Source organism: Mobula hypostoma, chromosome 25, assembly GCF_963921235.1.
Source record: "Mobula hypostoma chromosome 25, sMobHyp1.1, whole genome shotgun sequence".
NCBI lineage: Eukaryota > Metazoa > Chordata > Chondrichthyes > Myliobatiformes > Myliobatidae > Mobula > Mobula hypostoma.
Genome location: NC_086121.1, coordinates 33,443,366 through 33,458,366, shown reverse-complemented (window position 1 = coordinate 33,458,366; position 15,001 = coordinate 33,443,366). Strand labels below are relative to the sequence as shown.

At 46.0% G+C, this 15,001-nt stretch overlaps 1 protein-coding gene and 1 long non-coding RNA gene across 8 annotated transcripts in view; one reads left to right on the top strand and one right to left on the bottom strand.

Moving 5' to 3' along the window:
* LOC134337916 (uncharacterized) overlaps nt 1–12,309 on the bottom strand; it is a 36,399-nt gene extending 24,090 nt beyond the window's left edge. The window contains exons 1-2 of the long non-coding RNA XR_010016109.1: nt 12,241–12,309; nt 11,927–12,052 (exon numbers count right to left, since the gene is read on the bottom strand). This is a non-coding gene — a long non-coding RNA (uncharacterized LOC134337916). The remainder of the gene's footprint in view (nt 1–11,926; nt 12,053–12,240) is intronic.
* Nucleotides 12,310–12,380: 71 nt separating this feature from the next.
* Nucleotides 12,381–15,001, top strand: part of cep104 (centrosomal protein 104) — a 130,976-nt gene continuing 128,355 nt past the window's right edge. For 3 of the 7 annotated variants that reach the window (XM_063033289.1, XM_063033288.1, XM_063033282.1), the window contains exon 1: nt 12,381–12,506. The gene's annotated coding sequence lies outside the window, so the exon portion shown is untranslated. Of the gene's footprint in view, nt 12,527–12,588; nt 12,910–14,711; nt 14,832–15,001 lie in introns of those variants that run through there. The other 4 variants (XM_063033287.1, XM_063033286.1, XM_063033284.1 and 1 more) reach the window with 4 other exon arrangements.

Below are 15,001 nucleotides of genomic sequence, written 5' to 3'. Positions count from 1 at the left end.
ATGCTGCATATTATGGGTTCTTTTAACTAGCCTGAATGCTCTATTTCTGTTTTTTACAGCCTGACAACATTCCTCTGTCCACCATGGTACCAGTTTTCTATTCATTCTATTTTTACTCCTAGGTATAGATCCTTCTGCTGCCACGATAATTGCTGAAGTCACCTGACTGTTTAATTCATCTACATTTCCAGAAATATCAATCTTTGTCAACCCTTCTTCACTCAACTTCTGGAACTTACCCCAATCAGCTTTTTCAAACACCCACTTTGGGGTTCCGCCACCTGGTCTTACTTCAACTCTTTCACCCACTGAACACAAAACTGGGTAGTGATCACTGCCTACTGTTGAAGCAGTCCAAACTCCCCAGTTACTAATGCCAGCCAAGGTATTAGACACTAACGTAATATCTAACACTGACTCAGTTCCTGTTGTTATATCTATCCTTGTGCCGCTACCATCATTCATACACACCAAATCCCTTTCTTCCATCAAATCCTCAATTACCTTTCCATTTGGATCTGTAATCTGATCCCCCCATATTGTGCTATGAGCATTGAGATCTGCACACCACACTACTTTATGTCTGTTTTGTCCTTGTATCTTTAATAGGCTGTCCAAATCCAACCTTTTACATGGATTGTAGTAGTTAATTATAACCATTCCCTCCCCTCTCTCCCACACTTCCACCACTATGTATTCCTGATCATCTCCTTTCTCCAGTACCCTATATGGTATACCTTGCTTGATTAACATAGCACAACCCCCTCCTCCCCCTAGATTTCTATCTTTCCTTATCATTGTATACCCACATACCACAAAGTCTAAAGTTGGTTTCAACCAAGTTTCCTGAATACACACTACATCCGGTTTTACAACCATTTCTTTAATAAAGTGCTTGAATTCCTGGCTATTGGCCAGTAAGCTCCTTGCATTCCATTGTAAAAGAATCACCATAATTAGTATTAACCAACACATGACACTTCCTGGCTTGACTGATTACTGAGGTTCTCCCTCACTTCCTCCCATGTCAGTCCTACTAACCCTAAATGGTTTACTGCTGCTTTTACCACCAGCTGAATTTTGTCACTTTTTGACTTTACCTCAGCAGTACTATTAATCGCTCCTGCAATGAATGTTACTAGAGCCTTTTTGTCTACATAAATCCTGTCATTTGTTCTTTGTTGCATCTCTCGTATCCCTATTGCTCCCTGTTCATTAGGAGCATTATTCTGTTCTCTTGACATTCTTACAGCTTCTGCATAAGTGATCTTTCTTTTCACTCTTATTTCTTGAATTTTAGTCTCCCGTCTCACAACCTCACACCCACTATATGCAACATTATGAGCTCCTCCACAATTGCAGCATTTTGGTTGAACTCCTGTTCCGCACTTTCCATATTCATGATCACCCCCACATCTAGCACATCTCCTCTGCCTTTTACAGTTTTTAGCCACGTGTCCAAACCTTTGACAATTATAGCACCTCAATGGCTTTGGCACATACACCCTTACTGGGTAACTCATGAAACCCAGGAACACCTTCCTTGGCACTCTTTCTTCTTCAAATTCAATCAATACAGATTCACTTTCCTTTTTCACTCCCTCCTTTGTTGTTTTCAGTCTTTGAACATTCATTACTTTCCCTCCTTTGATATTCCTCTTTATCTCCTCCATATTTATACTCATTGGTATCCCCGTGATCACTCCTTTACAACCACTGTTTTGTGCTCCCACCCTCCCAGTGTATTCCACCTTGCATTTTCCCATCTCTTTTAGCTTGAGTGCTTTCTCAAGTTGTTCCTCATTCGCACATCTTACCAATAAGTTGCCATCATTAAGGACTTTTGCAAATACTATTTCCCCTATCTTATTTGTCAGGGTTGTTGTTAGCACAAACGGGTTAATTTTCTTCATATGTCCCTGAGCCTTCTCATTAAACCTAATTATGACAACACCTCCTCTCTGAGCTTGTTCATCTTCCTCACTTTCAGAGCTTTCTCCACTATCATTTCTTATTCTTTTATTCCCTTTGTCTTGGTTTTTATTCATCTGACCTCTCACTACCTCCTCATTCCCTTTATTTCTCCCTTCACAATAATCTACCTCTCCCCAGCTGCCTACCTCTGGTCCCAAGTCTCTATCCCTCTCCTTCTCCACTTTCTTTCCCTCAACCCCGCCTCTTATCTTGTCCGCCATTACCGGACCCACACGACCCCCTCCCAGCAATTTCCGTTCCTTCTCCACTCTCTTTCCCTCAACAGGTTCCAAAACACACTCACGCATCAAGCAAAACACAGCCAGCTTCCAGTCAAGCCAACTCAGCCACTCCCGCCAACCATCCCCAACTCAACCCACATGAAACCTTTCTTTTGCCATGCCCGTTTAAGCACCTCTTCCTTCGTTCTGTAACTGAGAAATCTGACCAGAATCGATCTGGGCTGGGCGCCTGCTGGAGGCTGTGGTGCCAACGCACGGTGAGCTCTTTCTATCTGTAGGTCTTTTGCAGCCGGTATATCAAGGTTCTCTCTAAGTAGCTTCTCCACGAAGGGAATCATCAATCCGGGTTTACCTTCAGTTTCTTTGGGAGCTCCGTAAATCCTCATATTTTCTCTTCTCGAGCGGCCTTCTTGATCTATTAGTTTCCACTGGAGCTGGTCTTGCAGCTTCAGCATTTCTGCTATCACCTCCTCTGCGTTTTGTAGCTTCCCTTCAATTCCAACAATCCTCGCTTCGGCTTCATCTATCCGCGAGTTAGTTTTTACTATTTCTCCTTTAATATCTTCCAGCTGTTTGCTGTTATCTTGTCGGAACTCGTGAATCTCTCCGAGAATCAAAGACAGAGTCACCGATTCCCCCTCATTATCTCCGTCCTGGCTTGCCATGGGGGAGCTAGGCCCGTCGCCTTGCTGCGTCTCTTTATGTTTATCAGCCTTCGGAGCGGACTTTTTAATCTTGTTCTTAGACATCATCCTTGCCCCTTTTATTAATATAGTTATGCAATATTAAGAATTTGTCTAAATTCGATTATGGGGCAGTTTACCTTCTTTTTTGTCGAGAGACCTTTTCCTTACGCCGCCATTCCCTTGATCAGTCAATGCATTTCCCCAACATTCGAAAGGTTTCAATAAGATCCCCACTTATCCTTCTAAATTCCAGTGAGTACAGACCCAGAGCCATCAAATGTTCTTCATATGATGGTCTTCATTCCAGGAACCATCCTTGTGAACCTCCTCTGGACCCTCTCCAATGGCAGCATATCTTTTCTAAGATGAGGGGTCCAAAACTGTTCATGATACTTAAGGTGAGGCCTCACCAGTGCCTTATAAAGCCTCAGCATCACATCCCTGCTCTTGTATTCTGGACCTCTTGAAATGAATGCTAACATTGCATTTGCCTTCCTCATCACCAACTCAACATTGGATGTCTCACCATTGTTGGTAATGAGCCCCACCATTGTCGTATCATCAGCAAACTTGATTATGTGATTATTCGGGTAACACACACAAAATGCTAGAGGAACTCAGCAGGCCAGGCAGCATGTTGATGTTTCGGGCTGAGACACTTCGGCAGGACTGGAGAAAAAAAGATGAGTAGATTTGAAAGGTGGGGGAAGGGGAGAGAGAAACACAAGGTGATAGGTGAAACTGGGAGGAGAAGGGATGAAGAAAAGAGCTGGAGAGTTGATTGGTGAAAGAGATACAGGGCAGGAGAAGCGGGAATCTGAGAGGAGAATCTGAATCGGAATCAGGTTTATTATCACCGGCATGTGATGTCAAATTTGTTAACTTAGCAGCAGCAGTTCAATGCAATACATAATCTAGCAGAGAAAAAAAGATAATAACAACAAATAAAATAAAAATCATAAACAAGTAAATCGATTACATACATTGAATAGATTTTTTAAAACTTGCAAAAGTAGAAATACTGTATATTTAAAAAAAGTGAGGTAGTGAGGTCGTGTCCAAAGATTCAATGACCATTTAGGAACCGGATGGTAGAGGGGAAGAAGCTGTTCCTGAATTGCTGAGTGTGTGTCTTCGAGTTTCTGTACCTCCTCCCTGATGATAACAGTGAGAAAAGGGCATGCCCTGGGTGCTGGAGGTCCTTAATAATGGACGCTGCCTTTCTGAGACACTGCTCCCAGAAGATGTCCTGGGTATTTTGTAGGCTAGTGCCCCAGATGGAGCTGATTAGATTTACAACCTTCTGCAGCTTCTTTCGGTCCTGTGCAGTAGCCCCTCCATATCAGACAGTGAAGCAGCCTGTCAGAATGCTCTCCATGGTACATCTATAGAAGTTTTTGAGTGTATTTCTTGATATGCCAAATCTCCTCAAACTCCTAATGTAGATGCTGTCTTGCCTTCTTTGTAACTGCATCAATATGTTGGGACCAGGTTAGATCCTCAGAGATCTTGACACCCAGGAACATGAAACTGCTCACTCTCTCCACTTCTGATCCCTCTATGAGGATTGGTATGTGTTCCTTCGTCTTACCCTTCCTGAAGTCCACAATCAGCTCTTTCATCTTACTGACGTCGAGTGCCAGGTTGTTGCTGCGGCACCACTCCATTCGTTGGCATATCTCACTCCTGTATGTCCTTTCATCACTATCTGAGATTCTACCTACAATGGTTGTATCGTCAGCAAATTTGTAGATGATATCTGAGCTATGCTTAGCCACACAGTCATGTGTATATAGAAAGCAGAGCAGTGGACTAAGCACACACCCCTGAGGTGTGCCAGTGTTGATCGTCAGCGAGGAGGATATGTTACCATCAATCTACACAGATTGTTGTCTCTGGTTAGGAACCCGAGGATCAAATTGCAGAGGGAGGTACAGAGGCCCCGGTTCTGCAACTTCTCAATCAGGATTGTGGGAATGATGGTACGAGGTGTGATTGATAAGTTTGTGGCCTAAGGTAGAAGGAGATGAGTTATACAGCTCTCATTACATGCACATGCAGTTCAACTTTCAGTGAAAATACAGAAAGCTTGAAGTTAATAACTCATCTCCTTCTACCTTAGGCCACGAATTTATCAATCAGTCCTGCTGTGGACCACTTTCTGGAGGTCCAAGATGCCGACTTCTATAAAGAAGGGATCCGTATGCTCCACGACTGCTGGGCTAACTGTGTAAATGTAGGAAAAATAAATGTGCTAGCTTTTCTAAAATTGACTCCTTCTACCTTAGGCCACGAACTTATCAATCACCCCTCGTATTAAATGATGGACAACATCCTGACGTAGGTGTTTGTGTTGTCCAGGTGGTCTAAAGCCATGTGGAGAGCCATTGAAATTGTGTCTGCCATTGCCCTATTGTGGTGATAGGCAAATTGCAATGGGTCCAGGTCCTTGCTGAGGCAGGAGTTCAGTCTAATCCTGATCAACCTCTCAAAGCATTTCATCACTGTAGATGTGAGTGCTACCGGGCGATAGTCATTAAGGCAGCTCACGTTATTCTCCTTCGGCACTGGTATAATTGTCTTTTTGAAGCAAGTGGGAACTTTCTCCTGTGGCAGTGAGAGTTTGAAAATGTCCTTGAATGTCCCACTAGTTGGTTGGCACAGGTTTTCAGAGCCTTACCAGGTACTCCATTGGGACCTTCCGCCTTGCAAGAGTTCACTCTCTTTAAAGACAGCCTAACATCGGCCTCTGAGACAGAGATCACAGGGTCATCAGGTGCAGTAGGGATCGTCACAGCTGTAGTTGTGTTCTCCCTTTGAAAACATGCATGGAAGGCGTTGAGTTCCATGCATCACCGCCATTCATATTATTGGGTTTCGCCTTGTAGGAAGTAATGTCTTGCAGACCCTGCCAGAGTTGCTGTGCATCCGATGTCACCTCCAACCCGAAGGACTGAAGGCCATGGAAGAAAGAAAAGTGGGGGGAGCACCAGAGGAAGGTGATGGACAGGCAAAGAGATCAAGGGGATGGGGAATGGTGAAGGGGGGAAGGGGTCGGCATCACCAGAAGTTCGATAAATCAATGTTCATGCCATCAGATTGGAGGCTACCCAGATGGAATAAAAGGTGTTGTTCCTCTAACCTGAGTGTGGCCTCATTTCAACAGTAGAGGAGGCCATGGATTGGCATATCGGAATGGGCATGGGAAGTGGAATTAAAATGGGTGGCCACTCGGAGATCCTGCTCCTTTCGGCAGATGGAGCGTAGGTGCTCAGCAAAGCGGTCTCCCAATCTACGTCGGGCCTCACCGATATACAGAAGGCCCCACCAGGAGCACCAGTCACAGTATCTGTCCCCAACAGCCTCACAGGTGAAGTCTCACCCCACCTGGAAGGACTGCAGATTTTCCCTTGTTTGTGATTATTCGGGTGTTTGGCTGTGCAGTCATGTGCGGGCAGAGTGTGCAGCAATGAGCTCAGTGGATTGCCCTAGGCAGCACTCATGTTGTGGATGTTGGGAAGGAAGGACTCCTGACAATCTGAGGTCTGTTTGTTAGGAAGTCCAACACCCAGATGTGTACAGTGATGTGTTCAAACTGAGAAGTAGGGGGTTGTTCACCAAGGTCCAACAATAGCGGGACAGTAGTGTTGAATACGGAAATGAAATCAGAAGCAGCATTCTGACATAAATGTCCTTGTTTTCGAGGCATACGACAGACATTATGGCATCTGTCATAGAGCAGTTCTATCAGTAAGCATATTGGCCAGTGTCCAATGTGGAAGAATGGAGGTTTTGGCATGTGCCATTATCAGCCGTTCAAAGCACTTCATGATGATTGGTGCCAGTGATTCTGGGCGGCTGTCGTTTAGTTCTGAAGGTGTAGAGTTGTTTGGTACAGGGATGGTGGTTGATTTGAAGCAGGTGGGGGCCCCCTAGGCCTGAGTCACGTAGTAGTAGTAGTAGGGGACAGCAGACTGGATGAGTGAAATCACAAAGTTACAGAGTCACACTACGAGAATACAGATGGTTGGCATGGAGGAACGAGCTGTTTGTGGGCCATAGTGCAGTGAGAAATATCCTAAAGATGTACTTGGGCATGGACTGGAGAGCTGCTCAGTCATTTCCTGGAGTCCGCAAAAGTAAAACACATCAGCTTCTGGAACTCAAAATGAAAAGTAGAAAACGTTGGCAACACTTTGCCAATTAGGCAGTATATGTGGAGAGTGAAACAGGCTGAAAGTTTCTGATTGATGACCCTTCATTGGAACTTTGATAGAAGTTAGAAACATAGAAAACCTACAGCACAATACAGGCCCTTCCACCTACAATGCTGCGCCGAACATGAACTTACTTTGGAAATTACCTAGGGTTACCAATAGCCTTTTATTTTTCTAAGCTCCATGTACCTGTCCAGGAGTCTCTTAAAAGATCCTATTGTATCTGCCTCCACCACCGTTGCCGGCAGCCCAGTCCACACACTCACCACTCTCTGTGTAAAAAACTTACCCCTGACATCCCCTCTGTACCTTCTTCCAAGCACTTTAAAACTGTGCCCTCTCGTGTTAGCCATTTCAGCCCTGGGAAAAAGCCTCTGACTATCCACATGGTCAATGCCTCTCATCATCTTATACAGCTCTATCAGGTCACTTATCATCCTCCATCGCCCCAAGCAGAAAAGGCCGAGTCCACTCAACCTATTCTCATAAGGCATGCTCCCCAATCCAGGCAACATCTTTGTAAATCTCCTCTGCACCCTTTCTACAGTTCCCACATCCTCCCTGTAGTGAGGTGACCAGAACTGAGCACAGTACTCCAAGTGGGGTCTGACCAGGGTCCTATACAGCGGTAATCAGTTATCAGACATTAAAATGCAGAGGAAGAGCAGGAAAAGAACACAAGGAAAAGCTTGTATTTGGAAGGCAACATCTGGTTCACAATCTGGCCTTCTCTTCAGTGGAGAAACTGAATACGCACTGGGTGACTGCTTGCAAAGCATTCTATTCTGTAATCCACATATTTCCTGAACTCCAATTTAATTCTCCATCCCAATCCTGCATTAATCTATCTGTATCTACCCTCTTGAATGGTCAGAACAAAGCTGACAGCATCTAATTTTTATCTGGGTATATTACTGCCTTCAGGACTCAATGTAATATTCAACAAATTCAGATTTTTTTTTTGTTTGTATTAGAACTAGCAATCCAATTGTGATATTAACTCTGTTTTTCTCTCTCCACTGACACTGTCTGCTCCACTGATTATAGAGGTCATCACAGCATAGATCACAGAAAAAGGCCCTACTAATCCCATTTCCCAACATTTGATCAAGGCAAGCCTTGGTGATTCAATTGTTTGTCCAGATACTTCTTAAACATTGTAAGAGACTTTGCTTCCAATAACCTCTTGCTTGAGGAGCGACCTGGATCCAGTACAATTTGTCTGCCGCCACAACAGGTCAACAGCAGATGCCTTTTCATTGGCTCTTCACTCAGCACTGGAACATCTGGACAATAAAGATGCAAATCCACATCAGGATACTCCTCATTGACTACAGCTCGGCATTTAACACTATCATCCACTCAAAACTAGCAAATAAGTACCAATCAACAGGAATTCTGCAGATGCTGGAAATTCAAGCAACACACATAAAAGTTGCTGGTGAACGCAGCAGGCCAAGCAGCATCTCTAGGAAGAGGTACAGTCGACGTTTCAGGCCAAGACCCTTCGTCAGGACTAACTGAAGGAAGAGTGAGAAGGGATTTGAAAGTTGGAGGGGGAGGGGGAGATCCAAAATGATAGGAGAAGACAGGACGGGGGGGGATGGAGCCAAGAGCTGGACAGGTGATAGGCAAAGGGGATACGAGAGGATCATGGGACAGGAGGTCCGGGAAGAAAGACAGTGGGGGGGGGGGGACCCAGAGGATGGGCAAGGGATATATTCAGAGGGACAGAGGGAGAAAAAGGAGAGTGAGAGAAAGAATGTGTATATAAAAATAAGTAACAGATGGGGTACGAGGGGGAGTTGGGGCATCAGCGGAAGTTAGAGAAGTCGATGTTCATGCCATCAGGTTGGAGGCTACCCAGACGGAATATAAGGTGTTGTTCCTCCAACCTGAGTGTGGCTTCATCTTTACAGTAGAGGAGGCCGTGAATAGACATGTCAGAATGGGAATGGGATGTGGAATAAAAATGTGTGGCCACTGGGAGATCCTGCTTTCTCTGGCGGACAGAGCGTAGATGTTCAGCAAGGTGGTCTCCCAGTCTGCGTCGGGTCTCGCCAATATATAAAAGGCCACATCGGGAGCACCGGACGCAGTATATCACCCCAGTCGACTCACAGGTGAAGTGTTGCCTCACCTGGTCTATGTTCCGTGCCTATTCTGGTATCTGTCCCCCACTTTTCCTTCGCTACATTGACGACTGCATTGGCGCTGCTTCCTGCACGCATGCAGAACTCGTTGACTTTATTAACTTTGCCTCCAACTTTCACCCTGCCCTCAAGTTTACCTGGTCCATTTCTGACACCTTCCTCCCCTTTCTAGATCTTTCTGTCTCTGTCTCTGGAGACAGCTTATCCACTGATGTCTACTATAAGCCTACTGACTCTCACAGCTATCTGGACTATTCCTCTTCTCACTCTGTCTCTTGCGAAAACGCCATCCCCTTCTCGCAATTCCTCCATCTCCGCCTCATCTGCTCTCAGGATGAGGCTTTTCATTCTGGGACGAGGGAGATGTCTTCCTTTTTTAAAGAAAGGGGCTTCCCTTCCTCCACTATCAACTCTGCTCTTAAACGCATCTCCCCTATTTCACGTACATCTGCTCTCACTCCATCTTCCCGCCACCCCACTAGGAATAGGGTTCCCCTGGTCCTCACCTACCACCCCACCAGCCTCCGGGTCCAACATATTATTCTCCGTAACCTCCACCACCTCCAACGGGATCCCACCACTAAGCACATCTTTCCCTCCCCCCCTCCCTCTGCATTCCGCAGGGATCACTCCCTACGCAACTCCCTTGTCCATTCATCCCCCCCATCCCTCCCCACTGATCTCCCTCCTGGCACTTATCCGTGTAAGCGGAACAAGTGCTACACATGCCCTTATCTTCCTCCCTTACCACTATTCAGGGCCCCAAACAGTCCTTCCAGGTGAGGCAACACTTCACCTGTGAGTCGGCTGGGGTGATATACTGCGTCCGGTGCTCCCGATGTGGCCTTTATATATTGGTAGACCCGACGCAGACTGGGAGACCGCTTTGCTGAACATCTACGCTCTGTCCGCCAGAGAAAGCAGGATCTCCCAGTGGCCACACATTTTAATTCCACATCCCATTCCCATTCTGACATGTCTATCCACGGCCTCCTCTACTGTAAAGATGAAGCCACACTCAGGTTGGAGGAACAACACCTTATATTCCGTCTGGGTAGCCTCCAACCTGATGGCATGAACATCGACTTCTCTAACTTCCGCTAATGCCCCACCTCCCCCTCGTACCCCATCTGTTACTTATTTTTATACACACATTCTTTCTCTCACTCTCCTTTTTCTCCCTCTGTCCCTCTGAATATACCCCTTGCCCATCCTCTGGGTCCCCCTCGCCTTGTCTTTCTTCCTGGACCTCCTGTCCCACGATCCTCTCGTATCCCTTTTGCCTATCACCTGTCCGGCTCTTGGCTCCATCCCTCCCCGTCCTGTCTTCTCCTATCATTTTGGATCTTCCCCCTCCCCCTCCAGCTTTCAAATCCCTTACTCACTCTTCCTTCAGTTAGTCCTGACGAAGGGTCTCGGCCTGAAACGTTGACTGTACCTCTTCCTAGAGATGCTGCCTGGCCTGCTGCGTTCACCAGCAACTTTTAAATAAGTACCAATGCCTAGGTGCTGATTCCTGCATGTGCAAGTGGTTCCTCGATTTCCACACTTGCAGTCCCCAGTCGGTTCGGATTGGCAACATCTCCCCAATTTCCATCAGCACAGGTACACCACAAGACTGTGTGCTTAGCCCTCTGCTCTATTCATTTTATACCAATGATTGTGTAGCTAATTACAGATCCATCGCTATATTTGATGACATCACTGTTGTTAGCCAAATCAAAGGTGGTGATGAATCAGCATATAAGAGGGAGATTATAATAACCTCTCACTTAAGGCCAGCAAAACTAAAGTTCTGATTATTGAGTACAGGAGGAAGAAGCCAGAGGTCCCTGAGCCAGTCTTCGTTAGGGGATCAGTAATGAAGAGGATCAATAACTTTATATTGCATGGCATTATCATGTCAGAGGGTCTTCCTTGGAACCAGCACATAAGTGCCATCACAAAGAACACACAACAGTGCCTCTACTTTCTTAGAAGTTTGTGTAGATTCCGCATGTCATCTAAAACTTTGACAAACTTTTACGGATGCACGGTAGAGAGTATCCTGACTGGTTGCATTATGGCCTTTTATGGAAACACCAATGCCCAGGAATGGAAAAGTCTTCAGTATGTGGTGGATACAGCCAAGTCCGTCATAGGCAAAGTGCTCCCTACCTTTGAGCACATCTACAAGCAGCATCCATCTTCAGCGATCCCTACAGTCCAGGCTATGCTGTCTCCTCACTTCTACCTTTGGGCAGGAAGTGCAAGGGCCTGAGATCCCACACCACCAGGCTCAGGAACAATTACCCTTCAACTATCAGGCTCCAGAATCAGTGGATAACTTCACTTACCTCTACTCTGAATTGATTCCATAACCTGCAGACTCACTTTCAAGGGCTCTACAATTCATGTTTTCAGTATTTATTTATTTAACTTGCACATTTTGTCTTCTTTTGCACATAGTTTGTCAATCTTTACCTATTGTTTTTAAATAAATTCCGTTGTATTTCTTTACCTTCCTATAAATGTCAGGAAGAAAATGAATCACAATGTCGTATATGGTGACATATACGTACTTTGATAATAAATTTACTTTGACTTTCTGCCGAAATGTGTTGGTTGTGTGTGCAAGGAGATAACCCCCCACCCCCCAGGCGAACACTGCTGACCAGTAATTCCAGGACGCAGAAGTACGTGCTCGAGGAAGCTCCGTGCAGCCACCGGGGATGCTTTGTGCCGAAGGACTACAGTCTCGGGTTCTGCTACGTCTTGAACATGGAGTGACGAGACAGCCTCTGAAACAATTCATGGGTGTACAGTGTCACAGGAAACATGACTGGCATTGACTCACTGGAAAAGAATGTATTAACTTAAGAGTACAACGAATACAGATAAAGACTTTTACAAATCGTATTTCCTGCATGTAATTATAATAAAGTATCTTATACATAATACTTAAAGGTCCAATTGAACTTTGATTCACCATTTTGTATCTTGATATTGTTTTCTTGGGCCGAAAAGGCCTGTTACCATGCCGTATCTGTAAATAAATAAATAACACCACCAAGGCGGCAAAGACAGCAGTGTGCGCATGCGTCGCTCTCAGCCCGGCCACTTCCGGTGGGGGAACCGGCGCCTGCGCAGTGTACACTGTTGGCGGCGGTGGTTATGGAGATGTGGTGTGTGTCCGGGCCTGCGGCGGCGAGACGTGTTGGCGGCTGGACGTTAAATCGCGGCGCCGGAGGGCAGGTCGGCTTCACGGGAAAGATGTGTGTATGATGGCCGTAGACGCGGTTTCCGGCGTCAGGGCGACTGGTCCTACGGAACTGGGTGCAGAGCCCGGGATCCGGAGAAGGTTCTAGCACGTTGTCGGGTTGGCTCCCTCCGCCGCATCTTTCGGGAAGGGCGGCTGCCCGCCCAGCCCGGCCCTGCTCATCGGGTGTCGGGGCAGTTGCGGTCGCTCGCCGCGCCCACACTCCTCGCACCTTTGGAGAGTTTTATTTTGCTTTTCAACATTCCTCGTGCCAGGTCGCCCTTTCTTCAGAACTCTTTTCTCTTTCTGCAGAGGCCGCCCGACCCTTTGAGCATTTCCAGCGTTTTCCCTTTTTGCTCTTCCACCTCGGAGAAAGGTCCTTTGGCTCGACTCGATCACGTAATACGAAATGCCTAGTTAATTAGTCTCGTTTGGTCCATGATACTCTTGTTCATGTAGTCGTCCAAATTATTCATAAATGCCCTGATTGTACTTACCTCTTTCAGCTTGTTTCATTTTCCCATAAGCTTCTGGATAAATAAAACTTGCCTCTCCGGTCTCCTTTACACACTTCCCTAAATCCCAATACCCTAATGTGATTCCCCCTTATAAATTCTACCCATAAAACTTAAGTTGCCAATCTCTCCAGGTATCTTTCCTAGTACTGTTTTCCCTAACCAGTGATTAATGCAATAGCCGTTCCCCCCGCCAACCCCTTTGAAACCCTCGAGCCCCATCACCCCAGAAACATTGAGCTGCCTTTCCTTCGCCACGTTTCTGTGATTAGCACTTAGCACAATTTAACCCTACAGGGTGATATAAACTCTCAGTTAATCTGCTTTATCTCCTTGCATTAAAGGGAATGCAGTTAAACCTCCCAGCACTCATGACCTTCTCTCTCTCCCCACCCCCCCAACTCTGCCCACTGGAGTTGCCTGCTGTATTTACAATATGTGCTTCTCTCTTTTCCTCTGCTGCACTGCAATTTTGGGTCCCACTCTGGTGTTACTAGTTTAATATCATCTCAACATGGCATATCTCCCTGCTGAGCTATTGGATGCAGGGAGATTCATTTAGCCCTGTCCTGGAAAAGATTTCAATTATCTCAATATCTGCCAACACAAAATGCTGGAGGAACTCAGCAAATCAGGCAGCATCTACGGTGGCGAATAAGCAGACAATGTTTTAGGCTGAGACCCTTCCTCAGGATTGCTGAGTATCTGAAGGGCCTGCATGCATCAATTCCTTAGCCATATATTTAGCTGTTTTATCTTGCTGTTCCTAAATTTACTACCATATGACATAATCCTAGATAATTGCCCTAAAAGTACCTTGTTTCAATTTTCCCTAAATTCCTTTTCCTGGACCTCATCTCTCTTTCTGCACAGGTTGTTGGTACCAATATGGACCACAGTTTCTGGCTGCTCACCTCCCTTTCAGAATATTCTGCACCTGCACAGTTTCCCATAGTTGACACGGCCTTCCTATTTCCTGATCAATTTCTCAGTGACTTCTCTGACCCCCATGCCTGAAAGGCAACGTATCATCTTGGAATCACTGTGTGTCCTCCGAAATGTCAGTCTGACCTATTGAATAATGTCTGTGTCTATCAAGGCCCATAATTAGATTAGATTAGGTTTGATTCCACTTTATTGTCATTGTGCCGAGTACAGATACAAACCCAAAGAAATGCAGTTAGCATTTAACCAGAAATGCAAAGAATAGAGTTATTTATAAAATAACTGTGAATAAAAAGTAAGTGCTACAGCACACAAATATAAAAGTACTGAGACAGTACAATATGGGTGCACTACTGCTTAGCACTGTGATGTGAGGTTCAGCAGGGTCACAGCCTCAGGGAAGAAGCTCTTCCTGTGCCTGCTGGTGCGGGAGCGGAGGCTCCTGTAGCGCCTACTGGATGGGAGGAGAGTAAAAAGTCCATGGTTAGGGTGAGATGCATCCTTGATAATGCTTTTCACCCTGCCCAGGCAGCATTTATGGTAGATGTTCTCAATGGTGGGCAATTGGGTGCTGATAATCCGCTGGGCAGTTTTCACCACATGCTGGAGTGCTTTGTGTTCCGATACAGGACAATTGCCATACCACTCTGAGATGCAGTTGGTGGGTATGCTCTCAATGGTACAGCAGTAAAAGTCCGTCAGTAACCTGGGACAGATGTGAGCTTTCTTGATGCTCCGCAGGAAATAAAGGCACTGATGCGCCTTTTTGATCAGGATGGAGGAGTTCAGGCAAATGTGGACACCGAGGAATTTGAAGCTTGATACACGCTGCACTACAGCTCCTTTGATGTAGATGGGGACGTGAGTATGGCTCCTAGCTTGCCTGAAGTCCACAATGATCTCCTTGGTCTTCTGGGTGTTAACGGCCAGGTTGTTGTCGGCACACCACGCGGCCAGGTGCTGGACCTCGTCCCTGTAAGCCGTCTCACCATCCCCTATGATCAGGCCAACCACCATGGTGTCGTCTGCGA